Genomic DNA, 15,819 nt, shown 5'->3' with positions numbered 1-15,819 from the left:
GTGCATGCGATTTGAAGTGTAATGAATCTGTCCCTGTAATTCCAGCTGCTGCTTGCTTAGCACCTTTGTGGGGCAGTGGAGGAGTGGGGAGCTGATGCTGGCTGTGGTTGCTCTGGGTCTCTTTAGCCCTGCTGGGCTCTCCCAAAACGCCGCAGGAGTGGTAAGAGCTGGCATTGTGCAGCACAGCAGGAGTCAGATGGTTGCTGGAAACTTGAAGCAGTTGTGGAAACTCTGCTGAGCCTATGTGCACTGTGACTTGCAGCGGTTTATAAATTTGAGAGCCTGGCTCCCTTTCACAGGGAGAAGGGAAGGGTCTCTAGGATTACCCCCTGCCAAACTGCAACTGCCTACTCCAAACTCTGAAACAGCTAAAGCCACTGTTCAAATAAGGATTATAAAATAGGAATATGCACTATGGCCAGCTATTTTAACAGGGCCGTAACTACTGCAGGTAACGTGACATCCCTGTGCCCTGCAGTTGTATGAATGCTGGCACTGGGATGCACGTAGGAAATGCTCTGAGAAATACCTGTAAGAGCCCAGAACAAACCGTGGAATAATATCCATAACAGGAGAGGTTAAGGAAACAAGGGTGTACCAGCAAGCGCAGCAACGTTAACCCAAAAATCGAGACCACATAATGTCAATGTGAGTAGTTGGGTTAGAAATTGGTGTCTTCTGCTGTTAGTACTCCTTGCTGTTCTTCCACAACAGGAAGGTAGTGTTCTTATACTGGTGCAAGTTAAAAATCAACAAGCTAATTCCATAATTATTTTTCAAGAAGCAAAAAGCAGCTTTACAAGTTGCATTCGGATATAGCAGGGTGTGTTTGACAGTGCTTCATACCTCACAGTGCTCCCAAGGCAAGTATTAATTGCCCCATAAAACACGCTCTGTCGTGTCTTGTGGTTCAACGTGTTACATGTCCGTGCAAACTTGTTTTATAGCCCTAACAGCCCACTACTGCTTCTGAGAAATCTTTTCCTTTTAATGGGGGAAAGAAAAACAACGTTTAAAAGTATTGTAATGGTGACAAGGAAGAAAGAATGCTATAGAATTTCCACTGGCCAGAGAAGCTGTCACAGATTAAACACCTGTTATGAATGGGTGCACATATATTATTTTTGTATTAAGGAGTCTTCTGTCTAGAGAATGAATCCATCTCCTCTAATTTGAGGCATTACCTGATATCTGGGGCAAATGTTGCCTTAATTTGACTTGGGGCAGAAGTAGGGGGGTATGTGCAGCTGCAGCCTCATCCTGTGGCTCAGCAGTGCTCCAGCAGAGCTGTGCTTGGTGCTCCAGAACACGCCACAGGCTTCATACCCTCGTTGCATGGGAAAGCCAGTTGCTGTGGATCTGACTGTTATTTAAGATGTTTCCACAGTAATTACAGCAACTGAAAACAACAGAGTGGACCTCTTGACTATTGTGAGTTTTAATTGCCCTTTCCAAGTCTCTAGTTCCCACTCCCACATCTGCAGGAATGAGAATGAGCAAGCCAGCAAGCAGATTACAGCCTAGCCCCAAAGATTTACACGTGGCACAGTTTCACTGAGGTCAAAAAGGATTATTTCCAATGTCTAATAGCAAGCATGTGGCTGAGTCTGTGTGGGGCCAGGTTCCAAAGAAAGGAGAGGGTATCCCCGTATATACGTACTAGTAGGTGTATAGGAGTAGTACCTGGACCTGGAGGGGTTTGTGAGAATACATCCTTCTACCTACTTTAGGTGCTTGCACTGCAGGACAAGCCTCTCTTTATGCTGAATGGGAAGAGATGCTGTTCCCTATCACCTGGAAAATTACCTTTTTGTTTCCTTCCTCAAAATTATTTCTGGGGTTAATCTTTAAGATCCGAGTAAGCCTAGTTCCTCTCCCTATTACTTCTTGGTTGTCTTCGAAATCATAATTGCGAGCAGACTTGTAGTCAAGCCCCAATAAGGGGTTTGGAACTTGCTGTTCATCTTTAAAAGGTATTTTTAGCCAATTTCCCCCCTGTGCAATAAGTAGTTAATACTGGATTTAGTACCTGCTGTGCTGTGAGCTATTACCTTTGTGATACGGGAGCCTTTTATAGCCACTTCTCACTCCATACCGCTGGCGGAATGATTTCATGATGTGTATAGATGTTGAAGATTCAGACCTCAGATTTGTCAATGTGTTGCCAAGTATCTAGCATAGGCACCCAATTAAACTGTAATTTAGTTTTTCTTGGGTTTTACTTTGCTAAATCTGGATGATTTTTCTGCTTTTAGCTCACAAGTGAGGAAAGATCCAAAGATACTCAAGTGACAAGTCTCTGGCAAGGAGGTCCAACTGAAATTTACTCATTAAAAACTGCAAAAATACAATTTTCTTTACCAAAACTAAACTGAAGGTCTTGCCAAGATTTGTGTCAGAATATTTGTGTTACTGCATGTGCTATATAATATACACAACTTCTGTGTATAATAAATATGTAATATTTTCAGGTACTGCTGCCGCACAGTAGTTGAGCAGGAAATTGTTTTTATTTGCAAATAATGCGATGTGAAATGAAAGGATACTCTAATTTATGAATAAGTAAATCTTGCTTTTACAAGAGTTAATTCCATTATGTATAAATAGTTTTCATTTTACAGTTGTAAAATCAGTTGAAGTTAGAACCTAATTCATAAGCAAACATTTTGAAGATTTATGAATCATTCCTTTTGTGTTCTCCTCAGGACGCACAAGGAATGTGCTTCCCCCACCCATGTAAATTATCCCTTGTGAAATCCATTTTTGTGATTTATCAATCTTCTCTACCCTTGCTTGCAGGCTAATGTATCAGAGAGCTACAGTGCGTAACGGTCCCTTAAATCAAGGCAAAATAAGGAGGTTTGTTAAAGTAGATTAAGAAGTTGAAGGGGGCAGTTCCACAAACCACTACTCATGTCAGTGTCCTCGCTGCTTCCAAGAGCTCAAGTTATCGGAAGAGCTTTGTGCTCGTAGCACCGTGCTGTCCGGGCCGGTGTTGAGCAGCCTCTGCTGAAGCTGAGGCAGTCCTCTGCCCTGGAGCAGGGACAGGAGGCTGAGGAGTGCGGCCAGTTTTGAGGTGATAGAAAATGCATCTTTTGAAAGAAAAAGGTAGGACCAGGAGAAGTTGATTGAGGAAGGAAAACTATGCAGTTTAAGACTGATACTGTACAAAAGCTGCTTCTTGCCTGTCAGAAACAGCAGCAACAAAACCCAAAACAACCCCTAAACAAAATGTGTATTCAAATCCTGTGGTTCACACAACTTCAAAGTGAGCTCATGCAAGGATAGCAGTGTGGCATACTTTGTAAGAAAGATGATATCATGTTGTCATTTTGATGTATGCAATGCCTAACTCTTTAAAAAAAAAAAAAACAAACAGAAAAAAAAGTTTTACAGTCCCTGATAGTTTTGTTTAAGCTTCAGTTTCCTGGCTGGGTCTTGTCACAAAACTCCCAGGTCATGTTCATAGAGTAAATGCTCTTGGAGGCAGTGGCTGCCTGTCTGGCTAGAGCTCCAGGGGGGACCATAATTTCAAGATGGCATCTTGGGCATAATGTTGGAACATTAAGTATTCCTTGAGGTTTGTTTTTTCTTGAATACTGATGGAATAATTTCCCTTGTAGCACCTGGCAAGACATTCCTGGTCAGATTGAGAGCCTGAAATCTGATAAAAATGAGGCTATTGAGAATTATCACTAACAAGGCCAAATTGGGGAGAAAAGATGGAGCAGACTTAATTTTTCTGGAGTCCTTCTAACATGGCGCAGTTGCCAAGGCCACAAAACTCTAGTGAGAAGCCTTAGCCTGAAGGCATGGAGAGCCCTCGTGGCACAAGGTCAAGGACCAGCGTCTGCCTGTGAAAGGGAGGCAGGAGTACACATTAATACCTGATGAGAGCCTGAAACTGCTGAGGGACCCTGCGAAGCGTATGGGCTGCAAAGTATTTAGGAATATTTTGTTGCTAGACCGAACAAATTTTTTCATGGGAATGTCAGTGGGAGTAGCAGGAGTCAATATGCTTAAAAATTAGGTATAAGATAGATATGTTGTTAATCTCTGTGCTTGTTATCAGTGGAGGAAACTACACGGTTGTGTTGAGGGAAGTAGCCTGTTCAATTCATGCCTGACTTGCATGAGCTTGTGCAAAAGCAACTAATAGCAGTGTAATTTGCCTGGTAAATTACTGGAGCTGAAGTAGTCTGTTCATAACTTTCATAGTCCAGTGCAGCCATTCAGGCGGCGGTGTGCGAACTGCTGTTCAGATTTAGGATTAAAAATTATTTTTGCTGACTAGATGGTACGGCCTATGTAAAGGTACATCTGTTCCTTCTCTTACAAAGCATTTCAAACACGGTGGCTGATGGCTCAGGTAACACTGTAATGAAAGGAAAACAACGGTACAGTAATAGGAGTGATACAAAGTAGTGAACTGCAGGGAGTTTCTCATGGAGGAAAGGAGAAGGTATGTTTGAAATGGGATACTGCAACTTTCAAGTTGCAGCTTATTGCAGTGGTTTTGGAGATGGGATGAATTATGGTTTAATTCCTGCAGATCAGGAAAGGAATTTCCCTTGGATACAACTTACTGCAACTTCCATGTTTCTTCATCATTAGCATCAAGTACCCATGCCTATCCCATAGCGATAATTCCCAAAACTGTTTTTGCATGTAAAACTTGCGCAGGTGACTGTACACACAGATTAGAAAATATTTGATATTAATTTGAGAAATGAGCTCTTGAATATAAACGGAGATAGGAAGATGTTTGGGAGCAAAACGTTCCAACCACATTCATTCACCGAGGCAGAGGAAATGAGCAGTTAACAGACAAGTATATGCTTATGAATGAAAACACTTATTGCCTAGTTTGAGACAACTCGACATTTAAATCATAGTGGCATCTTTTAATATTGATTAAGGAAAATACTCCACTGATAGCATTAGTCAATATATATGTGTAAATCAACACGTGATGTTTTTACTGTATGCTTAATGTTTCTGAGTTATGTGCTTCTGGTTCTGAAACAATGAACCGGCGGCTGGAAATCATTTTGGTCCTGACAAAAAGTGCTGCCTTTCTTAAAACATTTACATTTTAGGTAATTGGCTGCAGCACCTGACAGCATCACTGTAGCCTAATTGAAGCTGTGTCTCAGCATTGCCACCATAAACCACGTGTTCCAGAGTTCATAACCAGGGCAAATTTGGAGGGGGGAAGGGGGGGCACGAAGTTTTTAAAGCTGCAATATGATACATAAAGTCTCAGTAACTGGATCATTTTTGAAAACATCTCCTTAAATAAATCACGTCACATCTAGGAAAGTGTTTAGCTGTAAGAATTGTTTGGCTAGAAGTCTGAAGCCAGTCAGTCAGGGTAGCTTGATCTGAGCCAAATTCATGAATATCAGCCGTGTTTATGAATATTTAATGGATGGGAACTAATATAACTCACATGGTTTTGCTGCTCTCAACTCTCTCTACCAGCTTCCAAATTTTTGCCCAAAGCGTCAGTGCCCCCACAGAGGAAATATGTATCTTGTGTCTCACGATACTATCGCGTACATTGCTTACCTAAACATCACACTTCCCGCTCAGTATTACACAAACTTATGATTACCCTGAAAAATGGCTTTTGGTATCTGTTCACTGATGCGGGCTATGGGTTAGGCTGAGCTCAGACTGTGGTTTGGCCCCTGCTAGTATGTGGCTGAAGACGTTTGTTACTCACAGTACTACTTCAGTAGTATTGCTGTGGAAGAATGAGCTTGTACCAAAAAGTGAGATTTTTTTTTTTCCTGTTGTTGATTCCTTAAAGAAGTTTTGGCCTTTCTGTAAATAACCACAAAATATTACCAAAAGCCTCAAAACAGGCAAATACCCCAAAATAGATAAGAAACTCAAATCCCAGCAAGTCTGGGGCAGCTTGCCATTCATCTTTTACAATTATATGTTCAGTGGCATATTCATCTCATCTGGCTCTCCATGGAATTGTAATTTGATGACACTAATGATTATCGAGGAATAATTTTTTCACTGGGGAGAAAAATGTAGCATAGCCAATTTGGGTGATGGCATAAATGATTCAATGGTTTAAATACTAATAAAAATTGAAATATCTTTACAAGGGTTAAGTGGAGGGCTTTTTTCCAAGCCTATTTAGCTAAAAGTAATTAAAAAGGAGAGAAAAACCAACATAATTGAGCCTATTGGTATTGGTGAGGGTTAAAAAAATAAAAAATGCTGTGTCAGTTCTGTCCTCAGAGAACTTGCAGAACCCTCAGGCACCATATTCACATTCATTTCAGGCAAGTAAATAACAAAAAGAGAAAAATATCTTAGACCATTGCCTGCAGAGGGGCTTAAAAATATTAAGAAAGAAGACAAGAACAATAAACAGTCCTTGCAGCTTTCCCTGAAGCAGGAAGACTGTCAGGAACAGCTTTTTTAAAAAAAAAAAAAAATCCAGGAACTTCTGGGCATGAATGAGCTTAGCTCTGGTGATGTTTCAGTGACACACATCAAAGCATACCTTCTATGTGTAAATTTGCCTGACACATTTTTAAAACCTCCGTGGGGCATTTGCTGCTGTTATCGGTTAAACCTGAGAACCCTAATTATATTACATTTGAAATGTGATGGCCTGTTTTATGCAGAAGGTCAGCCCAGACTGTGATGGTCCCTGCTGGCCTTTGTATTTATGAATGCAATGAGTAAAGGGTCTCATCCTGCAAATGCTCATGCAGCTGAGTGTATTGGCATACACTAGGTGACTTCAATAACGTTAACCACAGGGCTCAGTAAAGTTATATCTGTAAATATTTAGAAACTCAAACCCTAAGTATCTATCACTAGGTCCTTAAATGGAAGTATTTACTGCTAAAATACAAAGCTACAAGATTTTTTTACCTACATTTTATGTAAGAGATGGTTTTAAGTTGCTCCTTAATTCTGATCTTGTCTTTTTAGACACATACTGTTAATACAGCATGAATTGATGTAACGAAGATGTCTGTGGGCTAAACAGAAACTTTCCTTCTGCTACAACATGAATCACCAGGTCTCATCTTTGTTTTATGGCCCGTTAGCAGACCCATTTGTGCTGTCATCTTGCACTGTTGTATCTATAACTTCCAAGGGTTATTAAAGGGAGAGGTCGTTTTGATAGTATTTTTCACATCTAATCCTCAGGATGCTGCTAATGACTAGGAGGTTGTAAGATGCAGTTGGAGTCTATCTTAAAGGTCTCTTCCAACCTAAATGATTCTATGCACCTTCCCCTTTCCCCTTGATGCCTCTTCTAGGTTATTAATTTCTTTGATGCATCGATGTCAGGAAATAATGTCAAAAAACATACTTCTTAAAAGCCTACTGTAGGGGGTTGAAAGAAAAAGCAACAGTAATACTCAACTTTTTGGTAAAGGAAGTTATCTTTTCTCATTCAATTTAATGTGCAGTCAGAACTGAGCCAATTTAATGACTTTCTTGTTTATAAGCATATAAAATTAGTGGTTCTCTTATGAAGATTAATTTAATATCAGATGTAAGCCCTAATATATCCTATATCTTAGCTTTTCTTCATAGTTGTATATATTTCAATCTATTCTGAATAAGTCTCTTAATTGCGAGTAGATCAAGAGTCACTTTGTAATTCCCATCCAATCTCCGAGGCTAAGCAGAGAGGGTAGATACTGGTTCTCCAAGGAAGACCTAAATGATAGAGTACCAAAGATGACTTACCTGGCACCCCCTTTCCTCTGGTACTAACCATAGATCAGAGCTTGTTCTTAGCGAACAGTTTATTGGCAGAGCTCTTTCAAACTAGAGAACAAACTCTGCTGTGGCAAGGATTTAAGAAGGGTTGGGTTTTTGACAAATGTATAGTCCTGGTTGTCATATCTAACTCCTGACTGGGTGAGCAGCACTTCATCTCCCGTGTGATGAAACTGCTGTGACTTGAGGACAGAAAACAGCTTGAGGGGGCCTGGAGTTTCAAATGTGATAGTAATACAAGTGTTTTAGTTCACAAGCCCAAACTGAGACAAACCCAAAAGGTCTGGTGGTAGATGTAGGTGTTTGAAGATTACTGGAAATCAGACCCGCGAGTATCCATTAGGTTGGACACTCCAAAGTGGAGACAATGGAGACTGCCCCGCTGCTTTATAGAAACTTTAATCTGGTGCCTAAAGGAGCTTAAAGATAAAATGAAGGAAACAGTCTCATTAAAAATAGCTACAGAAAGAAAAGAATAATAAATCTGAAACCAGTCACCTACTTTCAGATAGGAAAGACTGTTCAAATTTGATACTTGCAACATGGAAATACAGATGTTTCATGTTCTGAAAAGTCACTTAAAGAGCAACCATCCGTGTTAAAGTCTACTTTTCAAATATCCAAACTCTCTAAGGGCATAGGGAAATGCTTTAGTAACCAGCAAGTTTGTTGCACTTACATATGTAGTAGGGACAACTTTATTATATCATCTTATGGGATTGATTTTTCAGACTTGTTAGTCCTCTTATAAACTTAAGAATAAGTTTAAGGCTTAATGACCATGAAAAATCAGAGGTATCCTCTGTAGGTCAATGGTATCATTAGTAGAATAACCAATACCCCAATAATGCAACAAAACCATCAACTTGTTCACTAAGGGTATGTATGAAGGATATCTAGTACATTGTGAAGTCCAACGATCCCTGACACTTTAGTTCATAGGTGGAAAGGAAGCCGTGCAGTGCACTTCATACAGAATCCTACTTGTTTGTAACCCCCTGAAGGATGAGTGGATACCATGTGCCTCTGCTTGGGATTTCCTTGTCTGTTCATCCATCTGAAAAGGACGGGGAGGGAACTCAAATAAGTAGGCGTTCAGACTCCATGCCATTAAAACTGCATGTGTGCTAGTGCTGTTGCTGCATGGCTCTTAAACTTGAGCAGCTCTACCAGTGCTGCTTGCAAATAATTGTGAGTTCACATCGCTTGTGTGTAGTTCTGCTTGTGTTAATGTGTAGAAAGAAGAGAGAAGATGAGGTGGAGCGAGGAGAATGGAAGCTGCAGATACAGACTTCTTGGTACTAAATTTGCATTTACACGTGGAACATCCCTAGAAATTGGTTTGCATTAGGCACATAGATGCATTTACAGGTCCTGAGCTGAGCTCTAGTGAGGAGCAGCTACAGAAGGAGCCTCAAAGGCATTGCCCAAATCTTCTGGGAGCATCTGGACTTTTTTTGAGATAACTGGAGTTACTAGTAATCCCAAAGCACTGACTGGATGCAGTCCACAGGACTGGTTGTCCTCAGTACAGATGTGAACGTGCACCAGGGAAGGGAGGTGGGGACTTAGGGAGTGTGTGCGATGGAGGTTATGAAGTGCTGGGGAGGGCTAAAAAACCTGAGGTCCAAAGGCAACTTTCACCAGGGAAAGTGTCTTGCAACTGCTCCATCTCTGAGATTTGGCTTGATGCCACAATCTAAGCCTAAATAATTTGTGATGGAATGACAGAAGCTCCTTTGGTTTCCATGTTACACTGCATCCTCTGAATTTTTTAAAGATTGAGTCCTAGCTGCTTTATATGTGGATGGTTTTACATTTAATGAGGTGCTGCTAATTTTCAGTTTAGTCTATCTATTCTTCGTTATGAGGAGCAGAAGCAGCTGCTAATTCTCCTCGAGATTGTTCACGTAGAGTACCTGCACCCACCCACATATCCTCATAAATCGTTTCCTGAACTAAAATGAGCTCTCAGTATTCATTTACTTGCTTTTGGCAGATTTAAGTGGGAATATAAATCTGCATCCGCTTTTTGATTCACAAATGCATTTTATTCCATAAAGAATTAATGTAGCCACATATGAAAACTGCACCTCTGTTTCTGCTAAGTTATAGTCTTTCCCTTCTGTCAGATTGTTTCTCTCCCCTGCCCCCATTTGCCTGCTCTGGTATTGCTAAATAACGGTAGTTTTAGTACTGCCAGAACAGAATATTCACTAGCAATTCTCAATTCTGACATCCTAAAGCCCTAGAGTCATATTTCAGGCCTGGATGGCACTTAAAGGCCCATAATCTTTTGCTGAATGGGTTTTGCAATACGCAAGCTGAGGCAAATTATTCAGTTTAAGGACCTGAGCTGCTCCGGGAATTCAGGGCTGGAACGTGGCGTGTGCCATTGTTTTTAATTATTTATTTATTTAGAAAATGTTTGAGCAGGAAAACCTGCAGGGATGGAACATTTCACATATCGTTAGTTCCTGGCACCGTGGCCTTGGAAAAGAAAACACAGCCGTTGCACCATCCTTGGCACTCAAGTTCAAGCGGAGAGTGGAAAACTTACCCGGAAAAAAACAGTGATGAAAACTGGGAGAGGGTTGGGGGGAGAGGAAGATCCTTGGGGGTGAGCCTTTTTCCAGTCAGGGAGAATGTGATTTAGGAACCGTAACTACAATCCACAGTCCAGGCTGATAATGATGCTTTGATTTATTTGACGTGGAAAACATTTATTGAGGAAAAAAGGACGGTTTGTGGGTTGGTGAATTCCTGGTAGCTTTCCCTGTATGGCTTAGAGCCTGTAAGGCTCTTTCAGGCATCTGATCCAACTAAATAGTGGTACAAGGGTGAATTTAAATGCCTTCTCCCCACAAAAAAACCCTCAATGATGAAGGATTGGACTTTCATCTTTTCTGAAAAATTTTGCAGGATATTGCTAGGATATATCTGAGTAGACTTAATATTTTTATGCTATGTTTAATAAAAGATTCCCAATGGCTCCTATAGGTATGTTTAAGGATTCCTCTTGTGAGCCGAGTCTGAGATACAGCATGGTACATGACGTACGTATGGTAGCCTTGCTGCCTCTTGGGTAAGGTGTAAAATAAATCTTTGACCGTGGCAAGACAGAGAACTTCTTTAAACTTCAGTTTAAAAAAGGGAATATATATTGTATGCTTAATATTAGAAATATATTTAAATATAAATAGTCTTTATTTCCTCAGTTTTTAGAACTTAATCTGTTTCTACATATATCTTTATTCTGATGAACCCCAGTAATTATTTTACATCTTCTTCTTCCCTTCCCATATGATGTTCATGGAGCATGGGTTAGTATGTTGGTTACTCCAGGATCCTGCTCTTACTACAACATGGGTAAATGTTTTGGGTTATGCTTGCAGGTGGTGCGGTTCTGTTAGGAAATCAGCTCTGTGTATGCAGATCTTCAGCTGGGTATGTTGACAGCTTTTATTTCTTCTGCTGGAAGAGTTCTGCCCCATAATGAACTTCTGCATTGAAAGCAAAATTTCAGAGGCAGGTTTGTAAGTGTGAAGACTTTCAAATTAAAATTGGATAATCTTACATTTATCGAGGTTAATATTATATTTACCTTGTAAAGGTGACCAAAGACTAACATAACAGACAAAAACAAATAACAGTGTGTATTGTAAATTTAGGGTGATGATCCATTTGGTATGTGTTCTTCCTCAACTTGCATTGACTTAAACAGGAAATGTCTGAAGATATTTGCAGGCTAAATTCTGGCCCTTAAATGAGATTCTTTTTGCATTTTGAAAGATATTTTGCAGGAAATATTTCTCTCTAACATTAGTATGAACAGAGAAAGCAGATGGTAACACAGTAACAGTTCAGATTTAAATGTAAGGGGCCAAATATGTAGTAGGATTTGTGGTTGTGGAGTCATGCTGTTTTGCACCAGTCCAGAATCTGGTGCAGATTTCAAATCCCTTTGGTACGCAAGCTTTGTAGTTCAGTAATGCTATTCAATCACATTACGTACATCTATTTCATACGCTCAGTTGTTTCTTCTGTTCCAGGATTACCTAAAATTATGTGAGAAATCATCTTTTCTAGCCTTATTACTCTTCTTTGTAGTGTCGCATCCATTCAGTAGCCTTGCTCCTGCTGGTGTGGCTGCCTGTGTGTGGCGGGTTTCATCAGCCTACTCGGGGACCGGCTCGTTGGCAGGCGCTGCTGCTGCTTTCTGGCAATGCCAATGTAGTTTAACTTCAGCAACCTGAAGGACCAGTTGTGCCAACAGTTTAAAGGCACAGCTCTCATTGAACATGAAGTATTTAAACTCGTATGGCTTTCTACCCCCTGGTAAGAAAGTGTTGGCAGCTTTCACCTTGGAGCTTTGATCATCTACTTTTTCTTAGTCTTCCCCTCCCCAAAGTTTTCCCAGGCTAAGCTAGCAATGCCTGAGGTGCCTTCTCTGTGGAGCTGCTCAGTTGCTTCTTGCCAGATGATAGGGTTTCTGGAAGGGGGAACTTTATCACTTCTTGGGGTTTTTTTTTTTTTTTTGTGTAATCAGTCTCTGTAAATGGCTTTTCAGCAGTCTGGAGCAGTTTAGATGGGATAACTGCAATTAAGATACTGCTGTCAGAAAACTAAGTTGACTTTGCTTATTTGTTTTAAAAATCCATGGGTTTTTTGTAATTCTTCTGGCTGCAATTCTATTGGCAGCCAATATTTTACAAAGAAATAACGGTACCAGTCAGCATCAACAGAGCTCATGTTCTGCACGCAGGTACTATGTGAGTTTGAGCATGCAGCTCTGCTGTGACTCTCCCAACTGCCTGGCTCGTGCAGTTCAGTCCATCTCGGTCTGTCGGAGAGGTTTGGTTAAACTTCCTCCATAAAGCATTGGTTGAAAGAACATACCCCCGATCACAGGAGTTAGGAGCACACACGGCATGTGGCTAGCAGGCGCTGAGAACCGCTGTCCCTCCCCTGTCACAGACACCCACTTACTGCCCAGCAGGGTCTAGGTGTATGGTACTGGCCAACAGGCAAGCAAGGAACGAGGTAGGCATGAGCTAAAATGCTAAAATAATCGGGCCATTTATTTACTTAAGCCTGTTGAGTTGCTGAGGGCTTGAAAGAGTGTTTGAGGTCTTGGCCCTCCATTTAATGGGTCTCCGTACAATAGCAGCAGTCTGATTATGACTGGTATGTTCATCAAGTTGTAAGACTAAAGAAATTAGCCAGGACCTTGGCTATCTGGGCCCATGATTTTTATCGAGTTGGCTGTCTTAAAGCATATCTTCTTGCCAAACACCTCACTATTCTCAGCTATAATTCACTGTTGATGTATACATATGTTATAGCATCTAACTAATTTCCTTTGTACTCTGGAATAGGCAGTGCTTGTGATACCAATTTAGATATACAAATGTGACTCTTGCGGGTTGTGTTGTCTACATAAAAAAATAGTATGTGTATTATTGGACATGTTATTCTTGGCGTTTTGGCATGGATCACTGCCTCCAGAAACATTTTGTAGGTTTTATGTGCTTTTACACTGCTAAGCTGTATTATATTTCCTCTATTTGCATTGGCCTAAATGGATTGAATTTAGCTAAAACCTTGGATTTTGTTCAGCTTGCTGGTGGAAACTTATTTTTATTGTATAGCCAGATACATACAAAGTCTTGAAAAACAGAGGGTGGGGAGAATTGGTTGCTTGTTTGCTTAGAGTATCCCAGGAAGAACATAGCATTACAGGGCTTTGTAATAGCTTAGTCCCAAAGCCCTCAAAGTACTGAGGATGAGAATCACAAATGTTGTAAGGAAGACTTTCCATTTAACTTGAGCTTGAAGGTTCTGACAACCTCTAAAATGTCTGCCATTTGCATGACAAGTCCCAAAACAGAGTGAATTCATGGGTGTAAAGGCACGCCAGTGTGGGATCCTGGCATCTCTGGCTGCAAATCCCACCAGAGCGCAGAGAGGTGTGAGGACTTGTTGGCTGCTATGGGTGTTTCAGAAGTCTGATGAATGGACTTGATATGTGTTTCAGAGACATACTCAAACTTTACTGAAATGAATTGTGAGATTCCTGGATTTGGGGTGGATCTCATGTCAAGGTCCTCAAAATATTTGAGAGTCTGGGTCTTAGTGCCAGCTTTGATAAAGGGCATGCTATTAAAAAAAAAAAAAAAAAAAAAAAAAAACAACCAACAGAGAGAGAAAGATAAGGCATATTAGAAAAATCCTATTAAAAAAAAGGGGGGAGAAAATTTAAAGAACTACTGAAAGATGTAAATATCTGGAAACTTAGTGAGGCCAGAGATGGTCTTCAGTGACTTCTAAGCAAAATATGATTTATTTATTTTTGAGAGAGATATATATTTTTTAAAGTTGTTTGATTTGGGGATTTTTTGAAGTTTTTTTTCTTGAAGAGGTAAAGTGCTTTCCTTCATACTTTGAGAACCCTTGTCTTCCATCTTAGGATCTGTTTGAGAAGAGGTACTTCATCTAATTATGCAGAAACCATTAGATGCACTAATTTTCTTCTTTTTTTCAAACTTCTAGTTTTCCAAGTGGTTGTGTCTGGGAGGGAATTCTCCTGCGCGTGGCTGAGGTATATGTTTATTTGTAGCTTTGTTTTCACTGGCAGTGAAGTTCTGAGGAGTCATTTCCTTCAGGTTTGATGTATCCCAGTTGTTTATATGAACTGTTTCCCAAGGTACAAGGTAGATGAATTAGTTGGAGAAAGATCTGACCACAGTACTGAAAGTAATTTTCTTATCTTAGAAGGGTGTCATTATTGTTCATTCCTAAAATATGTCAGCAGTACCGAGAGTACCTCTAGTAACATTGAGATGGTCATGGCTGTTCTCTGAGGTCTAGTGTCCAAATTGAAACTGAAACTGCAAAGGTCTGTGAAACAATGTGATGATTTGGGGATTACTAATGTAATAGACCACAACTAAGCCCTGTGCAGCCAATTCCTAAGGTGGTTTTTTTGGGATTCAGATTGAGGCTAACTGTATGAAAGGTGTCTGTCTGTCTTCCGTCTTAGAAAACTAAAAATATTAAAAATAGTTTTATGTCTAACCCCTTGGTTGATGCAGAATCTCCCTTTCTGCTGGAAAAACGCTGGAATTTTACTGAACCTGTTCAAATTCATTGTTTAGTCCCTTGCATGTTCTTGACTGTTTCTTGTGTTCAGATCAACCTTCTGGAGAGTGTACCTCTTACGTAATTTAATGCTAATGCTGTCTTACAGTATTTTTAGGATCAGTTTAATTCTATGTAATAGTTTCATATCAGAGTTCAACAGAGCGGGTCCCCGTGATGAAGATGTCTCCTCTGTTAGAAGCAAGTAGGTAATATTTTGGGGAAAGAACAGGAGAAAGGAATATGCAGATTAGCATGAGAACAAAGCTCAGGTGGACTGTGATGTCTTTGCAAGCCAGAGAGATGTAAAGAGCTATTGAATCTGAACCTCTATCTCTTTGCACATGAATCTTTCTCCCACTGTGATATGGAGATCATGCACTTTCCAAGTTCAGTATTCTCTTTGGTAGTAGAATAATGAATTATATAAAAGGTAGTTTTCCTTTATTAAAGAGAAAAAAAAATTGGATCTAGGCTGCTTTCTGCAGTATAGACTTCATGTGCTAAGGAAAAGGAAGTGCTCTGGGTTTGTTTTGGATTGTTTTTTTCAAATACATATCTCGTAGATTTTTTTTTTATTCAGAGTGTAAGTTTTATCCCAAAGATGCTAAATGTTATCAGAGAGATACCTTAGTGTGGGTGGAAGTTTTATTCATGAAGTTTGCATATCTGAAAGACTAGGGGATGAGTTATCACCAAAATACACTGTTCAGTATTGGAGATGCAATTGTCCTATAAGCCAGATGCTTCTGACAGGGGAAAAAACTGTTTTACTGAAGTGGGCAAGACAACCTGCCACTTTTCTTGTCGAAGACAAGGGGAAAATGAAGAGTTTTATTAAAAGGAAGGGATTACATACATGACTTGTTCTCATGTGTTTTCTTGCTCCATAATTATCTTTTAATATTA

The 15,819-nt window shown here is 40.1% G+C and overlaps 1 long non-coding RNA gene across 1 annotated transcript in view; it reads left to right on the top strand.

The window, feature by feature from the left end:
- LOC142603665 (uncharacterized) overlaps window positions 1–14,371 on the top strand; it is a 191,285-nt gene extending 176,914 nt beyond the window's left edge. Inside the window, exon 5 of the long non-coding RNA XR_012837554.1 lies at window positions 14,323–14,371. This is a non-coding gene — a long non-coding RNA (uncharacterized LOC142603665). The remainder of the gene's footprint in view (window positions 1–14,322) is intronic.
- The last annotated feature ends 1,448 nt before the right edge of the window (window positions 14,372–15,819 follow it).

Source organism: Balearica regulorum, chromosome 13, assembly GCF_011004875.1.
Source record: "Balearica regulorum gibbericeps isolate bBalReg1 chromosome 13, bBalReg1.pri, whole genome shotgun sequence".
Taxonomy (NCBI): domain Eukaryota; kingdom Metazoa; phylum Chordata; class Aves; order Gruiformes; family Gruidae; genus Balearica; species Balearica regulorum.
Note: the sequence above shows the minus strand (reverse complement) of the source record. Positions and strands in the feature narration are given on the sequence as shown.